The sequence below is a fragment of the Chiloscyllium plagiosum genome, chromosome 12, assembly GCF_004010195.1.
Source record: "Chiloscyllium plagiosum isolate BGI_BamShark_2017 chromosome 12, ASM401019v2, whole genome shotgun sequence".
NCBI classification, from domain to species: domain Eukaryota; kingdom Metazoa; phylum Chordata; class Chondrichthyes; order Orectolobiformes; family Hemiscylliidae; genus Chiloscyllium; species Chiloscyllium plagiosum.
Genome location: NC_057721.1, coordinates 85,568,893 through 85,578,337, shown reverse-complemented (window position 1 = coordinate 85,578,337; position 9,445 = coordinate 85,568,893).

Here is a 9,445-nt window from a genome sequence, read left to right as displayed (position 1 = left end):
CAAGTCATTTATAAAGATCACAAACAGCAGAGGTCCCAGAACAGATCTCTTGGAAACACCGCTGGTCACCGAGATCCAGGCTGAATACATTCCATCTACTACCACCCTCTGTCTTCTATGGACAAGCCAATTCTGTATCCAGACAGCCAGATTTCCCTGTATCCTCCTAACTTTCTGAATGAGCATACAATGGAAAACCTTATCAAACACCTTGTTAAAATCCAGATGCACCGCATTCACTGCACTACCTTTATCAATATGTTTTGTTACACTCTCAAAGAATTCAATAACACTTATGAGGCATGACCTGCCCCTCACAAAGCCATGCTGACGATCTCGAATCAAACTATGCTTTTCCAAAATAATCATAAATCCTGTCTCTCAGAACGCTCTCCAATAATTTGCCCACCACCGATACAAATTTAGCAAAAACTGAAGGCAGAAGCGGTATTCTTGGGATACTACATCGGACATGGAAGAATGTCCCTGAGGAATGTGAAAATGAAGGCCACTGAGGAATTTTCAATGCCATCCTTGAAGAGAGAGGTGCTTTGATTTTTGGGACTGAGCAGATTCTACCAGAGGTTTGTAATAAAGTTCAACAGCGTGCTGGCACTGCCGATGGATTTGCTGAGGGAGAACATAAAACTTTGGTGGACAGAACAATGCCAGGCAGTATTTGAGAATTTAAAAGCCACCTTAACCAGTTTTAGCCAAACCAAATTTCTTGAAACCCTTGAAATCACTATCGATGCAAGTGATGTCGGTGTTGGAGTTGTGTTGATGCAGGAGGATGTTTGCGGAAATGAAAGGTCAATCAATTATTTTTCAAAGAAACTCCATATCCAGCAGAGAAAATATTCCACTGCTGAAAAAGAGTTCCTGAGTTTGGCACTGACCTTGCAGCATTTTAATGTTCATGCTACCAACAATGTATCGGAGACAATTATGTACACGGGCCACAACCCTCTCATCTGTTTGAAAAGATTTAAGGACGAGAATACTAGACTAATGTATTGGAGTCTTAGAACATAGAAAAGTACAGCACAGAACAGGCCCTTAGGCCCATGATGTTGTGCCGAAACTTAATCCTAATGTAAAATATAATAACTTAACCTACGCACCCCTCAACTCACTGCTATCCATGTCCATGTCCAGCAGTCGCTTAAATGTCCCCAATGACTCTGCATTCACAACTCTCTGTGTAAAGAACCTACCTCTGATGTCTCATCTATACCTTCCTCCTAATATCTTCAAACTATGACTTCTCATACCAGTCAATCCTGCCATGAGGAAAAGTCTCTGGCTATTGACTCTATCTATTCCTCTCATTATCTTGTATACCTCGATCAGGTCTCCTCTCTTCCTCCTTCTCTCCAGAGAGAAAAGTCCAAGCTTATTCAGCCAAGCCCTCCAGTCCAGGCAGCATCCTGGTAAACTTGCTTTGCACCTCTCCAAAGCCTCCGTATCTTCCCTATACTAGGGTGACCAGAACTGGACACAATATTCCAAGTGTGGTCTCACCAGGGTCTTGTAGGGCTTCAGCAAAACCTCGCGGCTCTTAAACTCGATCCCCCTGTTAATGAAAGCTAAAACACCATACGCTTTCTGAACAACCCTATCCACTTGGGTGGCAACTTTGAGGGATCTATGTACTTTCACACCCAGATCCCTCTGTTCCTCCACACTGCCAAGAATCCTGTCTTTAATCCTATATTCAGCATTCGAGTTCGACCTTCCAAAATGCATCACTTCGCATTTATCCAGGATGAACGCCATCTGCCATTTCTCAGCCCAGCTCTGCATCCTGTCAAAGTCGCGCTGCAGTCTGCGGTAGCCCTCGATACTATCACTGGCACCTCCAACCTTTGTGTCATCTGCAAATTTACTAACTCACCCCTCAACCTCCTCATCCAAGTCATTTATAAAAACTACAAAGAGCAGAGGCCCAAGAACAGAGCCCTGCAGGACCCCACTCAACACTGACCTCCAGGCAGAATACTTTCCATCTACAACCACTCTCTGCTTCTGTCAGCCAGCCAATTCTGAATCCAGACAGCCAAATCTCCCTGTATCCCATACTTCCTGACTTTATGAATAGGGAACCCTATCAAATGCCTTGCTGAAGTTCATATGCACCACATCCACTGCTCGACCGTCACCGACCTGTCTTGACACCTCCTTGAAGAACTCAATAAGATTTGTGAGGCATGACCTGCCCCTCACAAAGCCATGCTAACTGCCTTTAATCACATTATGCTTTGCCAAATAGTCATAAATCCTATCCCTCAGAATTCTTTCCGCAACTTTGCTGACCACCGACGTAAGACTGACAGGTCTGTAATTGCCAGGGATTTCCCTATTACCCTTCTTGAAAAGAGGAACAACATTCGCCTCCTTCCAATCCTCCGGTAAGACTCCCGTGGAGAGTGAGGAGGCAAATATCCTCGCCAGCGGCCTAGCAACCTCCTTTCTCACTTCCCGGAGCAGCCTAGGATAAATCTGGTCTGCCCCTGGGGACTTATCAATCTTAATGTTTTCCAAAATTTCCAGCACATTAGCTTCATCAATCTTGATCTGTTCAAGCCTGTATCCCAGCTCCTCAAAGTTCTCATTCACAACAAGTTCCCTTTCCTTTGTGAAAACTGAAGCAAAAAAACTCATTGAGGGCTTCCCCTTTCTGCTCAGACTCCACACACAAGTTCCCTCCGCTATCCCTGATGGGCCCTACCTTCTCCCTGATCATTCTCTTATTCCTCACGTATGAGTAAAATGCCTTTGGGTTCTCCCTAATCCTTCCTGCCAAGCCTTTTTCATGCCCCCTCCAGGCTCTCCTCAGCCCATTTCTGAGCTCCTTTCTCACAAGCCTGTAATCCTCTAAAGCTGTGCTAGATCCTTGCTTCCTCCACCTTACGTAAGCTGCCTTCTTCCTTTTGACAAGAAGCTCTTCTGTTCTCGTCATCCAAGGCTCCTTAATCTTACCCCTTCTTACCTGTCTCAGAGGAACAAATTCATGCATCACTCGCAACAACTGCACCTTAAATAGTCTCCACATGTCTGCTGTGCCCTTTCTGAGGAACAATTACTCCCAGTCTGTATTTCCCAACTCCTGTCATAATTTCCTTTTCCCCAGTTAAATATTTTCCCTCAGTAACTGCACCTTTCCCTCTCCAAGGCTTTGGTAAATGTGAGGCAGTTGTGATCACTGTCACCAAAGTGTTCTCCCACCGCGAGATCTGACACCTGTCCTGGCTCATTGCTGAGCACCAAATCCAAAATGCCGTCTCCCCTCGTCGGTCTGTCTCCATACTGAGTAAGGAAACCCTCCTGAACACACTTGACAAAAATGGCTCCATCCAAACCACCTGCACTTAGGAGGTTCCAGTCAATATTGGGAAAGTTGAAGTCACCCATCACAACAACCCTGCTACATCTACATTTTCCCAAAATCTGCCCGCCTATGAGATCTTCAATCTCTAAAGTGGGAGGATTCAAAGGAGAAATTGTTAAGGGTGAGAACCAGTTCAGCCGAACAAATGAGAATGTCAGTGGAAAGGTACTGTTGGGGACGATGGGAGAGGAAAAAATGGAGGGCTTGGAGGCCCTGGTCATGGCAGACATAACATATATCTGAATCAGTTCTTCAAATGCAAGGTCCATGTAGAGGCATCTGATTCGAGACATCACCTCATTGAGGCTTCCATGTCTCAATGTTTCGAAGACGCTGTCTAAATATCATTTTTATCTTCTGTGATGGCTAACTGGTCACATTTACTAAGGAGCTGCTTGGTTTCTGGTATTGCCCACACAGGCTCTTTGGAATTGCCTCATTGCTTTCGGGTACAGCAGCTATGTTTGTCTCTGCACCTGCTGCTGTAAGGGCCGCCACAGGAATAGATGAGAATGCACGTCATGAAGTCCAGTGTTTATACCATAAAGCACCTTCCCCTACTGGGGCCAATGACAGCCAGGAGATGTCTCCTCTCCATCATGTTCCTATGCAGGTCCTGTCAAGGGGTTTGTTGCAGTACAGTGCAGACAGCATAGAGTCATAGTCATAGAGTCATACAGCACAGGAACAGAGACCCTTCGGTCCATACTGTCCATGCCGAACATAATTCCAAACCAAACTAGTGCGACCTGCCTGCTCCTGGCCCATATCTCTCCAAACCTTCCCTATTCATCGACTTATCCAAATGTCTTTTAAACATTGTAATTGTACCCGCATCCACCACCTCCTCAGGAAGTTCATTCCACATGCAAATCATCCTCTGTATAAAAGATTTGCCCACATATCTTTTTCAAATCTTCCTCCTCTCACTTTAAAAATGTGCCCCTAGTCTTGAATCCCCAATCCAAGGGAAAAGACATCTACCATTCACTCTATCTATAATGCCCATAATTTTATAAACTTCTATGAGGTCAGCTCTCAACCTCTATGTTACGGTGAAAAAAATCCCAGCCTATCCAGCCTTTCTTTATAACTCAAACATTTCATACCTGGCAATATCCTGGTAAATCTCTTCTGAATCCTCTCCAGCTTAATAATATCCTTCCTATAATTAGATGACCAGAACTAAACATAGTATTCCAATGTAATGTATAATCTCAACATGACTTTCCAATTATTGTACTCAAAGGACTGAGTAATGCAGGTAAGCAAATGTCTTTTTAACCATCCTGTCTATATCTGATGCAAACTTCAAAGAGTTATGTACCTGAACCCCTGGGTCCCTCTGCTCTACAACACTACCCAAGGCCCTACCTTTAATTGTGTCAACCCTACCCTTGCTTGTTGTACCAAAATGCAATACCTCTCATTTATTCAGATTGAACTCCATCTGCCATTTGTCAGCCAATTGACCCATTTGATCAAGATCCCTTTATAGTCTTAGAAAAACGTATTCACTGTTTACTATGCCACCGATTTTTGGTGTCATCCACAAACTTACTAACCATGCCTTCTTCATTCTCAATTAAATCATTTATTTCAATGACAATTAAAAGAGGATCCAGAACTTCTCCGTGTGAAACACTGCTAGAGACAGGCCTCCAGTCTGAAAAGCAACCTGTCACCACCACTATCTGTCTCCTGCCATTAAGTCAATTGTGTATCCAATTGGCAAGCTCACCCTGAAGCCATGTGGCCTAACTTTACTAATTAACTTATCATGCGGAACCACATCAAAGGCTTCACTAAATTCCAAGTAAACAACGTCTACTGCTCTGCTCTCATCGATCTTTTTGGTAACTTCCTCAAAAAACACAATCAAGTTTATGAGACATGATTTCCTTCACACAAAACCATGCTGACTATCCATAATCAATGTTTGCCTCTCCAACTATCCATAAATCGAATCTTTTATAATAATCTCCAATAATTTACCCACAACTGATGTCAGATTGTCAGACTCACAGGTCTATAGTTCCCAGGTTTCTCCTTACAACCGTTTAAACAAAGCTACAACATAAGCTACTCTCATCAGGCACCTCACCTGTAGTTATAGATGATGCAAATATTTTTGAAAGGGGTCTCGCAATTTCCTCCCTTACTTTCTATATGCTCTGGGATACATTCAATCAGGTCCCACCTTTATATTTTCTAAGACCTCCCAAACTTCCTCTTCTGTAATGTTAACTGTTTCTAAAACATTAAAATTTGTTTTTCTACATTCTCTAGACTCTATTTCTTTCTCCACAGTAAAACCTGGCTCGAAATATTCATTTATTATCTCTCCCATCTCCTGGGGTTCAATACAAAGACAATTTCTTTGACCCTCTCTAAAGTTATCCTCTTGTTCTTAATGTATTTGTAGAATATCTTTAGATTATCCTTAATCTTATCTGCTAAAGGTAGTTCATAGCCCCTCTTTGCCTCCCTGATTTCTTTCATAAGAATGGTCCTATGCCTTTTATATTGATTAAGAGATTCAATTAAACCAAGTTATCTTTATCTAAAGTAAGATTCTTTTTTACTCGTGACTAGAACCTCAATATCTTCATTCACCCATTATTCCTTAATCTTACTGGCCTTAACTTTCACTCTAATAGGAACATAATGCCTCTGAACTCTTGTCATTACAGTGCACTTCAGTCAGCCTTTCAAAGTTTTTATCACATACCATTCAAATTCGCCTTGTGTCAGTCAAAAACTTTAACTTTTATGGAAGGCCTATACTTTTCCACAACCATTTTGGAACTAATAGGATTACGATCGCTAGATCCAAAGTGTTCCCCCACTTTTACTTCAGTCAACTGTCTTGCCATATTGCCCAAGATAAGGAGGTTACCTCACCTCCTTCCACCTATCGTATTCCCAGCACCCCCCCCCAAATTCCCTTCCCCCTACCTTTTATCTCAGCTGTACAGCTCTATGACTCTAAGTGTATGTAGGTGAGGGTTGTACAGTTGATGCAGACTTCTGTAAGGATTTTTGATGAGGTCTCTCATGGAAGATTGGTCATGAAGCTAAGACTACATGGGATCCATGGCACTTTGGCAAACTGGATACAAAATTGGCTTTGGAGCAGGAAGCGGAGGGTGACGGTGGAAGGGTGTTTTTGTGATTTGAAACCTGTGCCTGATGGCACATCACTGGGTTCAGTGCATGGTCCCTTGCTGTTTATTGTGTGTATTAATGATCTAGACATAAATATATAAAATATGTTCAGTAAGTTTGCAGATGCCATGAAAATTGGCGGTGGTCGATAGTGAGAAGGAAAGCCTTGAACTATAGACAGGGGAACTTAATCCTGAAAAGTGTGAGTGGTAGAACCCTGGGAAGTGCAGAGAATCAGAGGGACCTTGGTGTGTCTGTCCATACATATTGGAAGGCAGCAGGACAAACAGATAAGATGGTTAAGAAGGCAAATGGGATATTTGCCTGTTTCAGTTGAGGCACTTCAAATAAGAGCAAGCAGCTAATGATGGAGCGGTATATGATGTTAGGCCACATCTGGAGGGCTGGATGCAGGTCTAGTTGCCACACTAAAGGAAGGACTCATTGCACATGAGAGGGAACAGAGGAGATTTACCAGGATGTTGCTGGGCTGGAGTGATTCAGCTATCAAGAGAGTCAAGATAGGCTGTGATTGTTTTCCACAGACCCCAGAGAGCTCATTGTGGATCTGATTGAGTCTCTGAGAAACATAGACAGGGTTGATAAGGAGAAACGTTTCCTTTAATGGAGGCGGTCAGCAGCAAGGGAGAACAGTTTTAATGTAAACAACAAGAGGTTTAGAAGGTATTTGAGGAAAAATGTTTCCACCCAGAGGAACTCATTGGCTGGAAGGTGGCTGAGGCAGGAACCATCAAGGCATTTAAGAACCTTTTAGATGAAACACAAAAACATTTTGTAAGGCTACAGGCCATGCTGGAAAATGAGACCAGAATACATACATGTTTGATGATGACATGGGCATGATGGGCTGAAAGATCTCTTTCCCTGATATAAATCTGTATGACTCTATGGTAAAACAAATCACTAGGTGGGTTCCTAGGATCAACAGGTTAGGCCTTTATGCGATAAGACCATAAGGTACAGGAGCAGGATTAGGCCTTTCGACCCATTCAATGCTGTCCCACCATTCGATCATTGCTGATATGTTTCTCAATCCATTCTGTTGCCTTCTCTCCTGTACTTTGATCCCCTAAATAATCGAGAACCTATCTATCTCCGTCTTAAAGATACTCAATGACTTGGCCTCCATAGCGTTCTGTGGCAATGAATTCCAGAGTCACCACCCTCTTGGCTGAAGAAATTCCTCATCTCAGTTCTAAAGAGTTTTCCCTTCACTCTAAGGATATGCCTTTGGGTCCTGGTCTCTCCCGTAAGTGGAAACATACCTTTTATGTCCATTATTTATTGTGGTGGCACATGGCACTGTGGTTAGCACTGCTGCTTCACAGCACCAGAGACCCAGGTTTGATTCTTGACTCCGGCGACTGTATGTATGGAGTTTGCACATTCTCCCCGTGTCCGTGTGGGTTTCCTCCGGGTGCTCCAGCTTCCTCCCACAATCCAAAGATGTGCAGGTCAGTTGAATTGGCCATGCTAAATTACCCATAGTGTTAGTGCCTTAGTCAGGGGTAAAAATGTGGAATGGGTGAGTGTGGAATGGTTGGGCCAAAGGGCTTGTTTCCATACTGTAGGGATTCTAATCTAAAAAATTCTATCCAGTCCTCTCAGTATTCTCGAAGTTTCAGTGAGATTCCCCCCCTCCCCCGCCCCATTCATTAGAGTTTAGAAGAATGAAGTGTGATCTTATTCAAATATACAAGATTATTCTGAGGGTGCTAGACAGGCAGGTGTTGAGATATTTCCATTTGTGAGAAAATCTTGAATCAATTACAGAATAAGAGGACACTCATTTACAATCGAGGTACAAAGGAATTACGCCTTTCGAAGGAAAGTGTACGTCTGGAATTCTTTCCCCCAGAGGTTAGATCGCTGAAAGTATTGAAAGAGGATGTGAACAGATGTTTAAAATATCGGGGACTTGAGGGCCATGAGGATCTGGCATGAAAGGGGAGTTAATGCTGGAGAAGATAGGTATGACATTATTGAATGGTGGAGCAGGCTGAAGGACAGAATGGTCTCGTTCTGCTCCTACTTCTGATTTCTAATCAAGTATGTGTCACACAGCAGGGAACCCCTGGAGTGTTAATGGAAAGTGGCTTGTATTATATTGTGTTTACAACTGGGATGATAAATAATGAGAGCTATTAGCTTGTTTCAAGTTTAGGATAATTTAGGACTGATTTTAGCTTAGAAATTGGGAGAGACCTCACTGAGGTGAGATACACACACCTTTCCTTAGAAAGGAGTATAGAACAGTTCAAGAAATAAGTCACCTTCATTAAAGTTTAATTTGAATAATCTTCAGACCAGGGGTGTTTGGTCAGACACATACAGATTATTAAGAGACTGAGAAAGGCTAAGTTCTCCGTTTTGAGAGTATTCATGTAAGAAGATTGCAAAGTTCACAGGATAGAACTGGGAAGATTGGCTTCATTAACATTATGAATTTGATATTGAGGGGGAATATCTCTGGCTTTGAATCTGGATTTGATATTGAGGGGGAATATCTCTGGATTTGAATTGCTGTAACATGATTCTGTTGGAAAGTAGTCAAAATGTTTATTCTAGCCTATGGTTTAAGATTTTCTAAATCATTTTCTATACAGGTCGTTCTGCCATAATGTGCATTTTGTTAACATGAATTCGCTGTAACACAATTGATGAATTGGGTGCACTGTTCCTGAAGCACAAACTTTTAAACTGTGTGTTGGCTATAACACAATTACATCGCCAACACTTTAAGTGCTGTTTCTAAAGCATGACTTTTCTATAACATGGGGTTGCACAAGAACGCAACCATTGCAATTAGATTAGATTAGATTAGATTACTTACAGTGTGGAAACAGGCCCTTCGGCCCAACAAGT